The sequence below is a fragment of the Pteropus vampyrus genome, unplaced genomic scaffold, assembly GCF_000151845.1.
Source record: "Pteropus vampyrus isolate Shadow unplaced genomic scaffold, Pvam_2.0 Scaffold183, whole genome shotgun sequence".
NCBI classification, from domain to species: Eukaryota; Metazoa; Chordata; class Mammalia; order Chiroptera; family Pteropodidae; genus Pteropus; species Pteropus vampyrus.
In genome coordinates this window covers 1,191,759-1,206,229 of record NW_011888964.1, presented here as the reverse complement: position 1 = coordinate 1,206,229, position 14,471 = coordinate 1,191,759, and the positions used below count along the sequence as shown (strand labels likewise).

Sequence of the window (14,471 nt, the reverse complement as noted above, 5' to 3'; positions counted from 1 at the left end):
TGAATCTGGTTTAATCAGAATTCATTCTAAATGAAAAGGTTATTACGATTTTCACAAACTAGGAGGAGATATAAATTTATTTTGAGATAATTTATGAACATTTTTGTATTACTGTAGGGACAATTAAACAGAATGTATAATTTAATATTTCTACTAGCATTTATTCTAAGTCAACTTTATGTAGTAGTTGTCTCTTAAAAAGATGTATTTGTCTGTGGAATATTTTTCAAAAAACTTGCCCTTAAATGTCAAGAGATGAAATTTTACTTTGAAACCTCCTAATTGAATATATAGTCAAATGTGTATAGTTATTGGGTATTGTTTTGATTATTATTTTACATATGAGGATTTTTTTTATGTCTTTGTAAGATTACTTTCAAGTATATTTTTATTTATAAAAAGCTTTCCTTTAAAAATAAGTCGTTTTGATCTTAATGATTATTTGATAGTCCTCAGACTTTTATATATGAAAGAAGTCGAAATGAATAATTTATTAAACTGTTTCCCCAAAATGCAGTAATTTGGTTGGAACATGTAGTATGACTTATTTTCCTATAATGTAGAGTTAGTTATCTTTATCTCTCTCAAATTTATAGCAGAATAGTTGGCTGTTTTTGCAAATTTAGGGGGTATAGAATATGCCCAGAAATAACCTTTCGAACACTAAGTGTTGGACTGAGTTTACAATATCATGTGGAAATGGTACTTTCCTTATAATGACATTTATGTTATTTCTGTCTAAATACCGTTTCTTAAACATGCCTATAAGTGAATATATTGTACGTGTCAGTCAAATGATGTATTTAATTTACATCTATGTTTCTCTCCCCTCTTCCTCCTTTTAATAATTGTCAATCGTTGGCCTTTAGCCACATGCTGAGGGAAAGTTTGTGATGTGTGTGAGTGGCTGGCCCAGAGTGGCGGTTGGTTTTTTCCTTGTGTCTTATCTGATGGAAAAAGGTGAGATTATTCTGTGACTCTTAATATGTGTTAAACATTGTTTTGAGAATTTATTTTTAATCAATCTATTTATAAAGGGGATGACACTTAAACATTCTTAAGAATGTTTAAGATGTTATGTTCCCTGGAAATAGTTTGAGAAGCAGGAGAAAGTGGCGGTAGAGAGAGGGATTAGATGAGATTGTGTAAAGTGAATATAATTATTTTGATGTAAAACATTAAATTAATCATTATATACCTTTTCCCTAGGATTGCAACCTTGCTTGTTGTTAGCGCTTCTCACTGAAGAGTTGAGGTAAGTTCCCAGGAGAGACATATGCATATCTTTAATCAGTTTTACATATTATCACTAGCAACATATTAGATGGCTATGAGAAACTTAAACAGTTTTACACCGATGATCATTTTTAGTAGTCACATTTAGTGCTCCAGATTTTATAAGATGGGAGAACAGATGCTCAAGTGATAGGTGGGGAAGGATTTTCAGATACAAAGTTATTGTTAAGAAAATTCGAGTACACCAATCTTAAAAAAATTACATCATACCTATTACAGTCATACATCCTATGTTTTCCAACACTGTACCAGTTTTGAATACTCCGTGACTGTTCATGTCCAACCATAAATCCTAACTTTTAGAATTTAGAAAATGTGGTCACTTAAATTATAGCTTAACTCAAGAGTGAAAAAGCTGATAATTAATCTCTAGCTTCCTTTTTCTGTATCATAACTTTTTGTCGTTGAATTTGAAGGCTTAGTACTACCTTCTTGGTTATATATTTTCCTAGTTCTGTAATTGAAGAGAAACTATGAGGATGAATCCTTACACCTGAGAAGTTAGAATCACATTGGGAGAGGCATAAAGTATATGGAACATAATAGTGTCAATGTATTAAATTTTCTTTCTAAAGCAACAACGGTTTTGAAACATTCTGTAAAGAGTTCTAGAGGACGTCAAGCAGGTTCGTTCCAGTTTCAGCCAGTGCAGTTTTACTTTGATCAGTTTTAAGTGTGGAAGTTTGCAAAAGATTTCATTTGAGATCAAGGTTCTGTTGTTTAAAATAAAAAGCTCGATAGCCACATTGTTAGCATATTTAATCTCATCGTTATCCCGCGTAAATCCTGGCACTGATTGGTCTTTTTATTATGACTTCTGAGACTTCTTTATCTAGCTCCAGTTTCATTCTTCCTCTCTTATCACTGTCTCCCTTGCTTTTCATGTACGCCCTGCATTCTAGTGCTACTTAAATTGCTTAATGTTCCCTAAGAGGAAAGCATTCCATCTCCATGCTTTTGTACGTGGAACTGCCATCATTCTTGTCATGCTAGGCGAAACTCCTTCTTGGGAACCTTAGTCATAGCTCCATAAAAGCACTTATTTCATTGTTGTGTAACTATGGCCTCCCTTGAGAGCAAAGACCATCTAATTTATCTTTGTATCCATACTACTAGATGTTCATTAAGTATTCAGATGTCTGAATAATTGCATTTAGAATTTGAGAAGTAGTAGAATCACTTTAATGCACACTCACGTGAATAAAATATCCCAGAACTAGTCTGTGCAAAGTATTTTTAGTGACACAGTGTCAAGTGTAATGCTAAGTATATAAAAAGCATCCAGTTGCACTTATCATAAAGTATAATAAAGCCAAGAGATAGATTAGGTACTAGTGGCTTAAATGAAGTGATGTATTAGATTCAGTCATCTGATCGTAAACATTGGCCATGAGAAAGCATTTTAATAATAATTCTATACAGTCTTGATTACCCATGATAAAATTTCTCCCTATGTGATTAAAGCTAATAGACCCAAAAAGACCTTCAAATGTCCGAGAATATGATGTAGTGGTACCTGCCCATAAAGGTTAAAGAACGGGTCCTGGAGCTATATTGCCTGAGTTCACATCCTTGTCCTGCCTGTCAATAGCTGTGTGATCTTGTACAAGTTACTTAACTATCCTGTGCCTCCTTTTTCTAATCTATAAAATGAGGACATTAATAATACTACTTTTTATATGGCTGTGTTTGGTATACGTGAATTCATGTATGTTGAGCACTTAAAAGAATGCCCAACCCACAGAAAATAATACATGTTAGTTATAATTAATTTCTAGTGGCTTCTTATTTGAACAGACGTTTATCGTGTATCATTTTTCATCATTTAAAAATAATTGCATTATTACACCAGTATCTAAAAGAAAAATTAGCATTTTTAGTTACTGTATCTTTAAACTGGCAACTGTTTTATCTGCTTACTGACTCGTTCTCCGTTCTCCCATCTCCCTGGTGGAATGTAGACTGTTTCTGTCGGGTAGATTGACATGGGATTGACATGGGAGATTTGAAACTCTGTTCTCCTGGCTCTGCAGCAGAGCATTGTATTCCCATGACCTGTGCAGTTCTTGGTAGTGTCCACAGGAGAGGAGGGAGAAATAACAAGTATAGAAATCCAGTGACAAATTAAACAAGCCTTAACCTGTTCCACATAAGCCCTAGACTTACATGCTTCTTAGAGAGGATAGGTGTTCAGCATTTTTCCTTTTTACATTTTCCTTGACTTTTTGGGCTTGAAAGAATAAAGTTTTAAAAATCTGATTTTATATTCATTCCAGAAAGGCACATACAAATTTAATAAGTCAATGAGCCTGTATTTTAAGCTCATTTTTTTTATACATATACCTGCAATGAGAGAAATAAGTAGGGCGTTAGTAATTTGTGTCAGGGCAATGCAATCCTGTTAAATATGTCCATTTAGGATGCAAAGAAAAATTTAAGGGAAGAAGAAATTTGTATTTCAAGTTATCTTGTAAAGAGTAGTTATTCATGTCTTATTATAACAAGTAATACCCAGCGTGTCTTTATAGCCTACTTCGATTTTCTCTTGTGTAACAATTAAAATATAATGAGAAGTTAGTGGGTGACTTTTAAAAAATATTTCATTAAAGGAAGGAATTTAACAAACAATTTTGAGTTTACTGTGCTGAGTGATTTGAAGATGAGGGGCTGGGATTTGAAGATAAGTCAGGCTTTTATCTTTATACACTACTTAGGACCCACTGGGAAACCAGAGTGTGCAGCTAACGAGTACATGGGGCTTGAAAGCTGGCAACAGGAGTGGGAAATGCTGGGTTCGAATAGAATAAGGAAAGAAATCAGTGAAAGACCATTTTTAAATGCCAGTGGGAAATTCGAATGCTTATACGAGTTGATTGATACACTAGTATTGTCCTAATACTAAATTAGGACACTAATTTAGTATTAGCAAATTTTTGCGTAAGTGCCATTGTAGGAACTTGAAAAATATTTTTTGAACCTCCTTGGAAATTAAAGGAGTTAGGTCATACTATGCAAAACAACTGCTAGAATACAGTTTTGACTAAACCTTTCTTTTGTACAAACCAAGGCACCGCGTCTGTGTTTAATATCCAGCTTGAAATTTCATTTCCCTTCAACAGCCTGCCTTTCCATGTTTGTTAGGCCAAACGACTTCTTGTTTTATTTCTTCAGTTCTAGTTCCTTGTTGTTATTACTATTACTATTATTATTATTTAATCAGAAAAGATCAGAAATGCTGTTTGGGCATTTTTAAACTCCTCACAGATGTTTGGTTGCATGGAGGAGTCAGATTTGTTCAACCCACACCCAGTCCAGGCTCCTCAGTAGCATCGTTACCTTGTCGTCGTTCAGGCTTCCTAGTTTTAGAAGCTTTCTAATAGCTAGAAATAGCTTCTCTTTGAGCTATCTCTGTTTCCCCTCCAACGCTGACTTACTGGTCCTTGGCAGTCTAGGGCTGCATATGTGAAACCTATTCCTCTTACACACAATAGCTCTTAAAAGTATTGGAGAATGACTGTTAACTCCTGCTTAAGTCTTCTTGCTATTCTAAGAGGAAAAAGCCCTAATTCTCAAACCATGTGCACATGATATGGTTTACAGACTTTTCTCCATCCACATTGCTAAACTGACAAAGTCTGTTTGTCAGTATACCTCTTAAAATACGGCGGCCAGAACTGAACAGACTACTTCAGATATGGTCAGATGATTGTTAAGTACAATGCAGCTATTATCTGGATACTGTACTTCTGTTAATGCAGCCCGAAATTTGCATTACATTTTTTGGCAGCCACATTGCCCTTTGATCATATTGAGCTTATGGTCAACTAAAACCTTGTCTCTTTTTCATGTGAACTGCTTTAGGTCTAATCTTTCTCATTCTTTGTTTGCCAGTTGATGCTTTGAAAGTAAGTGCAGGGTATTATGTGTATGATTCCTGTAGAAGTTGAAATGAATTTGTCTTTATCAAATTTCATCCCATTTGACTCTCTAGAGATAAGAACTAACATTTATATAAGGCAGCACAGTTTTCATGGTGCTTTCACATATATTTTAATTTAATCTTTACAACAACCATCCAACAGTCAGAGAAAAACGACTTTCCACTAAGTCAGGAATTGGCAGACATAGTACTTTGTCACAGGTTTTTGATTCCAAGTCCCATGCTCATCTTATCACTGTTCACTTTGTAAGCATTTAGCTTGTCCTTTGCTATGCGGCCAGCACCATGTGGCTGGTGCATCTAGTGAGCAAGACAGATTTCATTCTCTGTCCTTTGGTATTTGTGGCCTAGCATATAAATAATTACTGCTAGTTACTGAGCACTTTCTATTGGGAAGGCACTGTGGTAAGTTGTATTATTGTTCAAAGTATTTGTTGCCTCTCTCTGTCAGGGTCCTCTCTGTAAGAGGATTATATTTTCTACTCTGTTGACATCACATTTGGACGCTTGACCTTCCTTGACCAATAAAATGTTAGAGGAAGTGACATGTCCCACCTTTGAGCACATGTTTTAAATTCCATCTTGTGATTCTGCGGGTGGCTCTTTTCTGTCTCTCTTGGAACTAGAATGCTTTAACTAGGGCTGGTCGCACAATGATGGAGCCTCCAGGCTGGTCAATATGTGCAGCTTACTATATATGTAATATATAGTAAGAATGATGGAGCTTAGCTGAAACTAATCCATGATAGACATTTAATGTAAGTGAGAAATAAATGCTTGTGTGGTAGGCACCATGATTTTGGAGCCATTTGCGACCATAGCCTAATACAGCCCCAACAGTGTGATACCGACCACATTGAAGGTGCTGTATGAAAATAAATAAGACAGGCCTTGTCCTCAGAGAGCTTGCAATCTTGGTGAATGCATTAAATTTCCACCAGTTATTGGTAGTTGGGGAATAGGAGAGTGTATGTATGAAAATATTTTTGACTTTGAGGATCTTTCCTGACCTTCACCTTACCCCTAGGCCGAATTAATGTTTTAAATCCTGGGTCTGTGGTCCAGCTATGCACTGTCACAACTTCTAATCATCCAAAGTTTGATAAATGTGTTTTCTATGTCCTTTTTTAAAACAAATGTATAAGAGAATGGGCTTCTACAGAATAGTCATCAGAAACTCTCTTGGTAAATCTCTTAATCAGCATTCACTAGATAACCTAAGAGTCTGCCTAGTTGAACTGTTGGCAACATATTCTGGAAAAATATTATGAGATCCTAGGTTCTCTGTGAATTTTATTTGTGAGCATTCAAATTTCCTATTGCCACAGCTGCGTGTACGCCTCACTCTGCATGGGGTTTTTAGAGACAATCCCCGGGGTGGGATTCTGTGAGGGATTTCCTTATCCTGAGAAGCTAAGGAATACATGGCCACGGTTCAAGGGAGCTCTTGAAACCTTTGAAATAAGTATGTGTAAAATTATGTGTAAATACACATCATTCTGGGCCACAGCTTTCACCAGGTTATCAGAGGGAATCATGAGTCCCCTGGAAGGCTACAGCCCTGTCGTAAAGTGGCACTAGAAGTACAGGGAGCTGGAGAGCACGACGTTTAGGGGGCGGGTAGAACAAGAACCCAGAAAGAAACTGAGAAGGAATAATAGAAAGGGTTGAGGACCGGGAGCAAATATAATGTTACAGAAGCCAGTTCCACATTAATCAGGTTTTAAAAACTCTTCTGGAATTTTGCATGGATTCTACATTCATCCTCATGGTGCTTTTCTCTCATTCCTTGGAAATTACCAAGTTTGCTGATACATTTAATGTCTTAGGATATGATTTTTCATAATTTATAAATATGAATTTAAAGCAATTCCTTCTTTTCTTGTCTCTTTCCTATCTTAGGCTTCAATTTCTGTTTCTTTCCCATCAATCCTTATTTACCCTTCCCAGATTAAAGATCATTCTTCTGATTTAACAAAGCTGACTCAAGGTAAGAGTGACACAGTTCATAGGTTATCTGTTGACAATTAATCTCAAGTAAGGAAGCTGGCCTTTATTATTTTTATTGAGAAAGCATTTTTAAGTCTTTTAAAGTTTTCCTTAGGTTATCTGTTGACAATTAATCCCAAGTAAGGAAGCTGGTCTTTATTATTTTTATTGAGAAAGCATTTTTAAGTCTTTTAAAGTTTTTCCTTAAGACTTCTGACAGATATCTACTTTAAAAAAAAAAAAACACTATATTAAGATATAATTGTTATATATATAGTAAGCTGCACATATTGAAAATGTACAATTTGCTAAGTTTCGACATGTGTATTGCATAAAACCATCACCATAGTCAAGATACCGAACATATCTGTAACCCTTAAAGTTCTCTAGTCTCCCTTGGTAACCCCCATTATTCCCCAGCAACCACTATTTGTTTTCTTTACACTATTTGACGTGTCGTAGAATACGGTATGCACTCATTTTTGGTCTAGCTTCTTTCACCCAGCACGATTATTTTGAGATTCATCCATTATTGTAGTGTGTATCAGTAGTTTATTTCTTTTGATTGCTAAGTGGTTTTCCGTTGTATGGATATACTACAGTTTGTGTATCCTTTAATCTCTTTATAAACAGCGGGTTGTTTTTAGTTTGGGGCTTTTACAAATAAAGCTGCTGTGAACATCCACATACATGCCTTCGTATGGACATGGGCCCCCATTTCTCTTGGATAAGTACCTAGGAGTGGAATAGTTGAATCACATATGTGTGTGAGAGATGGGAGGGGTGGAAGAGGGAAGGGATTAAAGAAATTGGCTCACATGAGTGTAGGGGCTGACAAGTCCATAATCCTTAGGACAGGCCAGCAGGCTGGACCCTCAGACGAGAAAGTTGGTGTTGCAGTCCTGAGTCTAAAGTCTGTAGGATAGGATTTCTGTTCCTGTCTTGACTCAGAATTCCTTCTTCCTCAGGAAACCTCAGTGTTTGGCTCCAAAAACCTTCAACTGATTGGATGTGGCCCACCCACATTATGGAGGATAATCTTTACTTAAAGTCATCTGATTATAAAATTCAGTCACATCAACAAAATACATTCATAGCAGCATCTTGACTAGTGTAAGTTCAATTTCTGATTATTCGTTGCTACTTCACTACTTTGTTTTTGCTTTTCACTGTAGCCTTTTTTTCACTACTCTTAAACAGATGAATGGCAGTCTTTTCATTCTAGATCAGCATTACCTTTTCTGTCTTTTTAGACATATCTTTTAAAAATATGAATTATTTTAGAAACTTTCTAATGTCATTACTTAACCTCTCACTTTTGTTTATTGGAACCACCTTACAAAAATGGCCATTTCATTTTAAGAATCTCATCTTACCTCATTTGAGTCATCTTCATTTTTCATTATAGGATTATAACAGTTCTCAAATATTTTAGAAGTTAAAAATGTAGGTGGATTTAGAATCTAAAACCCAGATAATTAGCAGAGTAGGGGTGTTGATGCCCAAAAAGGAAACAAAGTTTGGGAATAAAGATATAAGTTCATATTTTAGGCATCACCTTTATGCCATAATCTTCTTTCGATCAAATCCTTTAACTTCTTTGAGCCTCGGTTCCTTATCTGTAAAATGAAGCCATTATGAAGTTACGTGAGAACGGTAAGCAAGGTTCCTACTCTCGTAAAGCTGCTCTCCAGGCAGGTCTGACAAGAGAGGCAGACAGTAAACAAGAAAAAGAACAAATTACATAATTTTAGGTCATGATGAGAGCTGTGAAGAAATCAAAGAGGGACATGTGCTCAAGAAATACCGGGCTGAGGGGCCGCTTCAGAGTGGGTAGGCAGAGAAAACCTCTTTGAGGAGGTGACTTTCGAGAAGCTACCCCAGAAGGATTCGAAGAAACCAGGCATGTGAAGATCTATGTGGAAACTTGTCTGGCAGAGAGAAGAGAGCGCAAGGCCTCTAAGATGGGAAAGATTTGGCGAATTAGAGGAATTGAGAGAAGCCTGGAGATGCTTGGAGAATGGTGGAGAACGGTGGAGGAGGTGGAGCGGGCCGGCTTGTGTAGCATCTTCTAGGCCACAGCAAGGAGACTGGATTCCGTTCCGAGTGCAAAGGGAAGCCATTGCAGGGTATTAAGAAAGGAAGTAGCATGATCGTTTGATGGCAGTGTCGTCGCAGACCTTTGGAAACATAAACTTAGCCCTGAGACATCAGCAACCTGTGTATCTTAGTGTCACTGGGATTTCTAGTTGCCCAAGATACATTAGTACAAATTACTATTTTCCCAGAGACAGCCATACTTTACCAAACAAAGTCTGGGTTACCTAAAGCAAGTGCTTTGTACTTTATATCTTTTAGATTTTACTAAGACTTGTTATGCACTTGTATGTATTTTCAAAAGGAGTGCTTTGTGGATTTTTTTTCCCTTTTATAAATACATGCAGTGGTTGACTAGCGTTGCCGTAAAGAGCATGATTTTGGTTTCAGATATGAACATAATTATTGACCACATGGAAGTATTCAGTAAATGTTAACAAATCTTTATTACTAGAAAGTGATGCCGTCATAGAATCACGGAATTATTGAGCCGAATGGACCCTAAGAATGATTTAGTCTTAATCCCTTTCTTTTATAGAAGAAGCAACTTAGATCCAAAGAGATTAAATGATCACACTATATAAACATAAAAATAAGCCTGGTTTTTATTATCCTCCCAGTTGTGGGCTGAGAGGTTCTTGAGGCAAAATTTGGAACCAGGGAATTTGGACAGTGACACCAATTGGCTTTATGTTCACTGCTTTCTTCTCTTTTGTTTGTTTACACTTGTGGTGTTTGACACTTAGCCCTGAACTAAGGATATTGGGATGAATCAGACAGCCTCTCCCTTAATGTGGAAACGGACAAGTAAACAAACAGTTGCCATAAAAATTAAATGCCATGATAAAAGGCAAGCTAGCTCAGTGAGCCCTGGGAGTACGTGATGGGTGTGTCTGTTAAGTGGCTCTAAGTTCATATCTATTCACCTACAGAGTTGAGCTTGCTTGGCCCCTTCTTTCAGTGAAGTAATTACATTGCCTCAGCCATGGGCCTTTCCTGTGCTTTTTTGCCTCCCAGCTATAGCCCTGGACTTGCCATAAGTGAATTTGAAGTTCCTGTGTTAGGCTATATCTGACCAGTCCCTATCTGGCCAGCCGACTTAACTTGACAGCTCTCTCTGCTCCTGCCACTTGAGAGCCCTGAGGCCTCAGTATGTACCCCTGGCCAGTGATAAGCCTCTTGGATGGTAGCATGTCTTATTTTAAATAGAAACACTTTTAGAGGCTAATTTAAGAGTAGTTGATGCAGATTTTATTAATCTTTTTTTTTTTTAATTAAAAGAAGTGAAATCAATTGGGTTTCTTTATTTTGGTTCATTTGTCTTCTGCTATATATATTTTGGGAGTGTGACCATGCCTAAGGAAACTAGCACATGAAGTTCATTGTTGATGTTATAACATGTTCTGCATGTTAAAATAAGGTACCAAAACTGGATTCAGAGAACAGGTACATCAAGCAGCACTGTTACAATTACGGAGGAACAGTCGTTTCTTTTTACATCTTTCCCTTTCAAGAGCTTATTATTTTCTGTATAACCCCAACATTATCCCTTGGGCAAGTATGTTTTATTCTTGCTCTTGATTCTGTGTTACAAAGTTTGGTTAAAAAAAACGATATTAACTTTTTGTCTCCCACACAAAGAATGTTCATATCTGTATTTTTTTGGTAAGACTCAATTCCAAACCGCTGAGCCTGCCCTAGTTTAAAGAATAGTATCAGTATCTTTTCTACAAGAAGTATATTTGACGTCATATGTATACATAAGATCTTCACCCACAAATGTGGCATACATTGTCGAGAATGTTAGATGATCGATCAGTTTCTGATGACATATTTGCACAGAATATTAGAGAACAACTGGTTTTGACAGTCTGATGTAGTAGGTGATCTGGCAGTCTTCATCTTTTGGATCACATGAGAAAATTATCCATTGCATGGGACTTATGAGGAAAGGAGCTAGAATTTTAGAAGTGTTTTCTATGAAAGGCGAATAAGCTATCTGTAGTGAATGATTTTAGCTTGCATAGAAAACATCTTCGGCTGTACTAAATATAACACCGTCATCTCTCTGACGGTCTCTGCAATAATTATTCATCCTTCTCAGTTGACAGCAGAGGCATGTAGTACAGGTGAGAGCAGGCGCTGGAGCAAGGCTACAGGGTCAGAGGTCAGGCCACCGGCTAGTGCGTGGCCCTGGGCACACCGCTTTCTGTTTCATGCTCCTCATTTACAAAAAGAGAGTAATACTAGTACCTACCGAACAGGGCTGTAATGAGGATTTAATGAATGAATATACATCTTAAACATAATAAGCACTAGATACGTATTAATTATTCCTATTATTGCTGCATATCTGTAATAGATTTTAAATGGCTGATTTTATTGGTGAGATTTTCATAGAGAATCTGGCATTTGAACTGAGCCTTGAAGAATAAACAGGATTTATAAAAATGAAATTGGAAATGAGAAAAGCTATGTGAACAAAGTTATAAAGAGGAGGTAAAGAATCATTTTTTTCTTACATTGTCTTACTCAGTCCTCACAGTACCCCTACAAGGTATTTAAAAATCTCATTTTAGAAATGGGACAGTAGCTACAGAAAAGTCATTTTCCCAAAGTCACAAAGTTAACGGTTGACCTAGTTCCATATGACTGCGAAGCTCCAGTTCTTACTTATTACCCAGTACTGCCTTCCAAAGAGGGGCTATTGGAGGACGATTCCAGAAAATATCTGAAAAGGCGACTGCCTCATAGTTAGAGTTCTCGGCATTCATAGGATTATGACATTAAGGATGCATGTGGTCACTTCGTCACAGTGAGAGACTCTGAGCACTGTATATGCTGGTCATTTCAAAAGATCAAAGAGAAATGTGCCTTCCGGCGCTTGCTGAACGTGTCCTTGTTGCCCCTGTCATGCTAGCAGTACAGAAGTGCTCGTTTTAATGAACTGAGAATGACAGATTTTAGTTGTTGGAGTTCTTATAATTTTTTGTTAGACATTGTACACAAGTTCCTAAAGACATCCTGATTGACCGAGTTGGGCTCCAGTGCTCTCCGCACACCTCTGTTGTCTCATCTGGCCTGCTGTTCGCCCTTTTCAGTGCCCTGTGCCAGGGAGTGTCAGCGCCTCTGCCTCCCAGTCGTCAGCATTGATGGTTTCATGTTTGTGAGGTTTGTTTGGAGTATAAGTAGGATGATCTTAACTCTGTTACTGTTTATTCCTTCCATCCTCTAACTTCTTTGTCACATTTTCTTTCATCATGTTACTGCTTTCAGGTATTTTCAGAATCCAGGAAGGTGGATGGGGCTCCTTTAATAGGAAGAGGAGGAATGAGGATGGTGGTCGTGGTTGTGGTCGTGATCGTGATGGAGGTGCTGGTGCTGGCTGTAGTAGTAGATCCTTATTGACCCTGACTTGTCACAGCCTCACAGACTGCAGTTTGCCAGGCTTATTTGTCCTCAGAGGGAGTAGGTACTGCCTAGAGAGTAGCTCATAGTCCTTAGTGGCTAAGTTTGGTCAAATCATTTCTCCAATGTGCACCTTCTTCTTGTTTATGGAGTAGGAATAACACCTGTTCTACTCTTAAAACTAGTTATGAGGCTAAGATGAGAAACTGTATGAAAGCACTTTGAAGCCTTTGTTACAAAAGGCAATTAGTAATAATGAATAAATAAGCTTCAAAGAACAGGAAGCATGTTCTTTTCACCATTCTGTTTTAAGCGTTTTGCTACTTTATGAATTTTCCAAATAAATTGAGTTTATTGACTTAAACATCATTTTATTTTCCTTTGTTGCTGTTGTTTCTTTTACATGAGGTATATAGAGGATGGTAAGTATTAATGAATGTGTTGAAAATGAGAATAGAATGTCTTTTGGGGTATATGTGGGTTTTTTCTCTTTTAACGTGGGCGTTTCCTGCTTCTTTACCTGTTTTCCACAGGTTTATGTCAAGTTTTTTCTGTATCACCGCCATGTCTCCCTTAAAACTTGTTACTACTTGAACCTATCCTTCCAGCCACCCTGCCTGTTTCAAAGTTCAGGGTCAAAATTGTGGCATACCATTTCTGAGATATTCCCTAGGCACCACTGAATTTCAGCGAATTACCAGATTTCTTTTAGAGACTGCAAAATCTAGGCCAATTGAGAATTTTACTTGATTTTTTTGCAACATGTTTATCTTCTAACATTATGAAATAATGATTCTTGTTGACTTTTCTTATGTATTTTAGTAAACTTTTCTAAACTCAGTAAAACTTCCTTATAATAATACTTTTAGGGGATAATGTCGTCATTATGGATTGTCACGTTGAAAGAAATGTATTTAGGTATCTAACTTATTTTCAACATTGTACTTGAGAGATCTGTGATATGACAGAATCTGGCAAAATGCGACATGGCATATATTATATGGATACTCATAAACTGCCTTTGACAAATTGAGTTGACAGTTTATGCACAGTAGTACTGTTCCAACCAACAGTTCAGTAATAATCTGTTTCTGTCTGGACAGCAGATTGTTTGTATGTATATAATGTATATTTTGCCTATTATTATAAAAATTAATAGTGGAAAAGTAATGTGCTAACACTGGTAGTAAGAAGGATAACTCTCCAATACGTGATATGTCTGTGACAAAGATAGACGTTAAGCATGCCAGAAATGGTAAATGTTTGGTCTCAGCTATACCCTAATTAGATTTGACCTGCTTACTGTGTATTTGATTGTGAATAAAAGAACAAAATTAAAGAAAATTTATATATTATAATCAAAGATTATGTCTAGAAGATATTTGTAATTATAGAAGATATTTTATAATTGATTTTCTTCTACATAATTATTCAACTTCTATACACTTAATTTTCAGCTGTCTTTAGGAATATATCATATACAAATGTACAGCTTTTGACAGAATGTCCTAATAACCCTGAAGAAAAGATTCCATGTATTATACGTGTGAGTTAAATATAGTAGCTCTGATCAACCTTTAATAAAATTAAACTGAGAACAGAGAGGGAGATTGATTTAAGGAGAGAGTTGTAATAACTGGTTCACTGCAGCTTAACATGCAGCATCCTAATTAGTCAAGTATCATGTGCCCACCTAGGCATGAAATAACTATTTTTTTTTCCTAATTTAAATCTGGAAATT

The 14,471-nt window shown here is 36.6% G+C and overlaps 1 long non-coding RNA gene across 2 annotated transcripts in view; it reads left to right on the top strand.

Moving 5' to 3' along the window:
* The first annotated feature begins 6 nt into the window (after nucleotides 1-6).
* Nucleotides 7-14,471, top strand: part of LOC111746312 — a 40,439-nt gene continuing 25,974 nt past the window's right edge. For both annotated transcript variants that reach the window (XR_002783041.1, XR_002783040.1), the window contains exon 1: nucleotides 7-8,338. This is a non-coding gene — a long non-coding RNA (uncharacterized LOC111746312). The remainder of the gene's footprint in view (nucleotides 8,339-14,471) is intronic.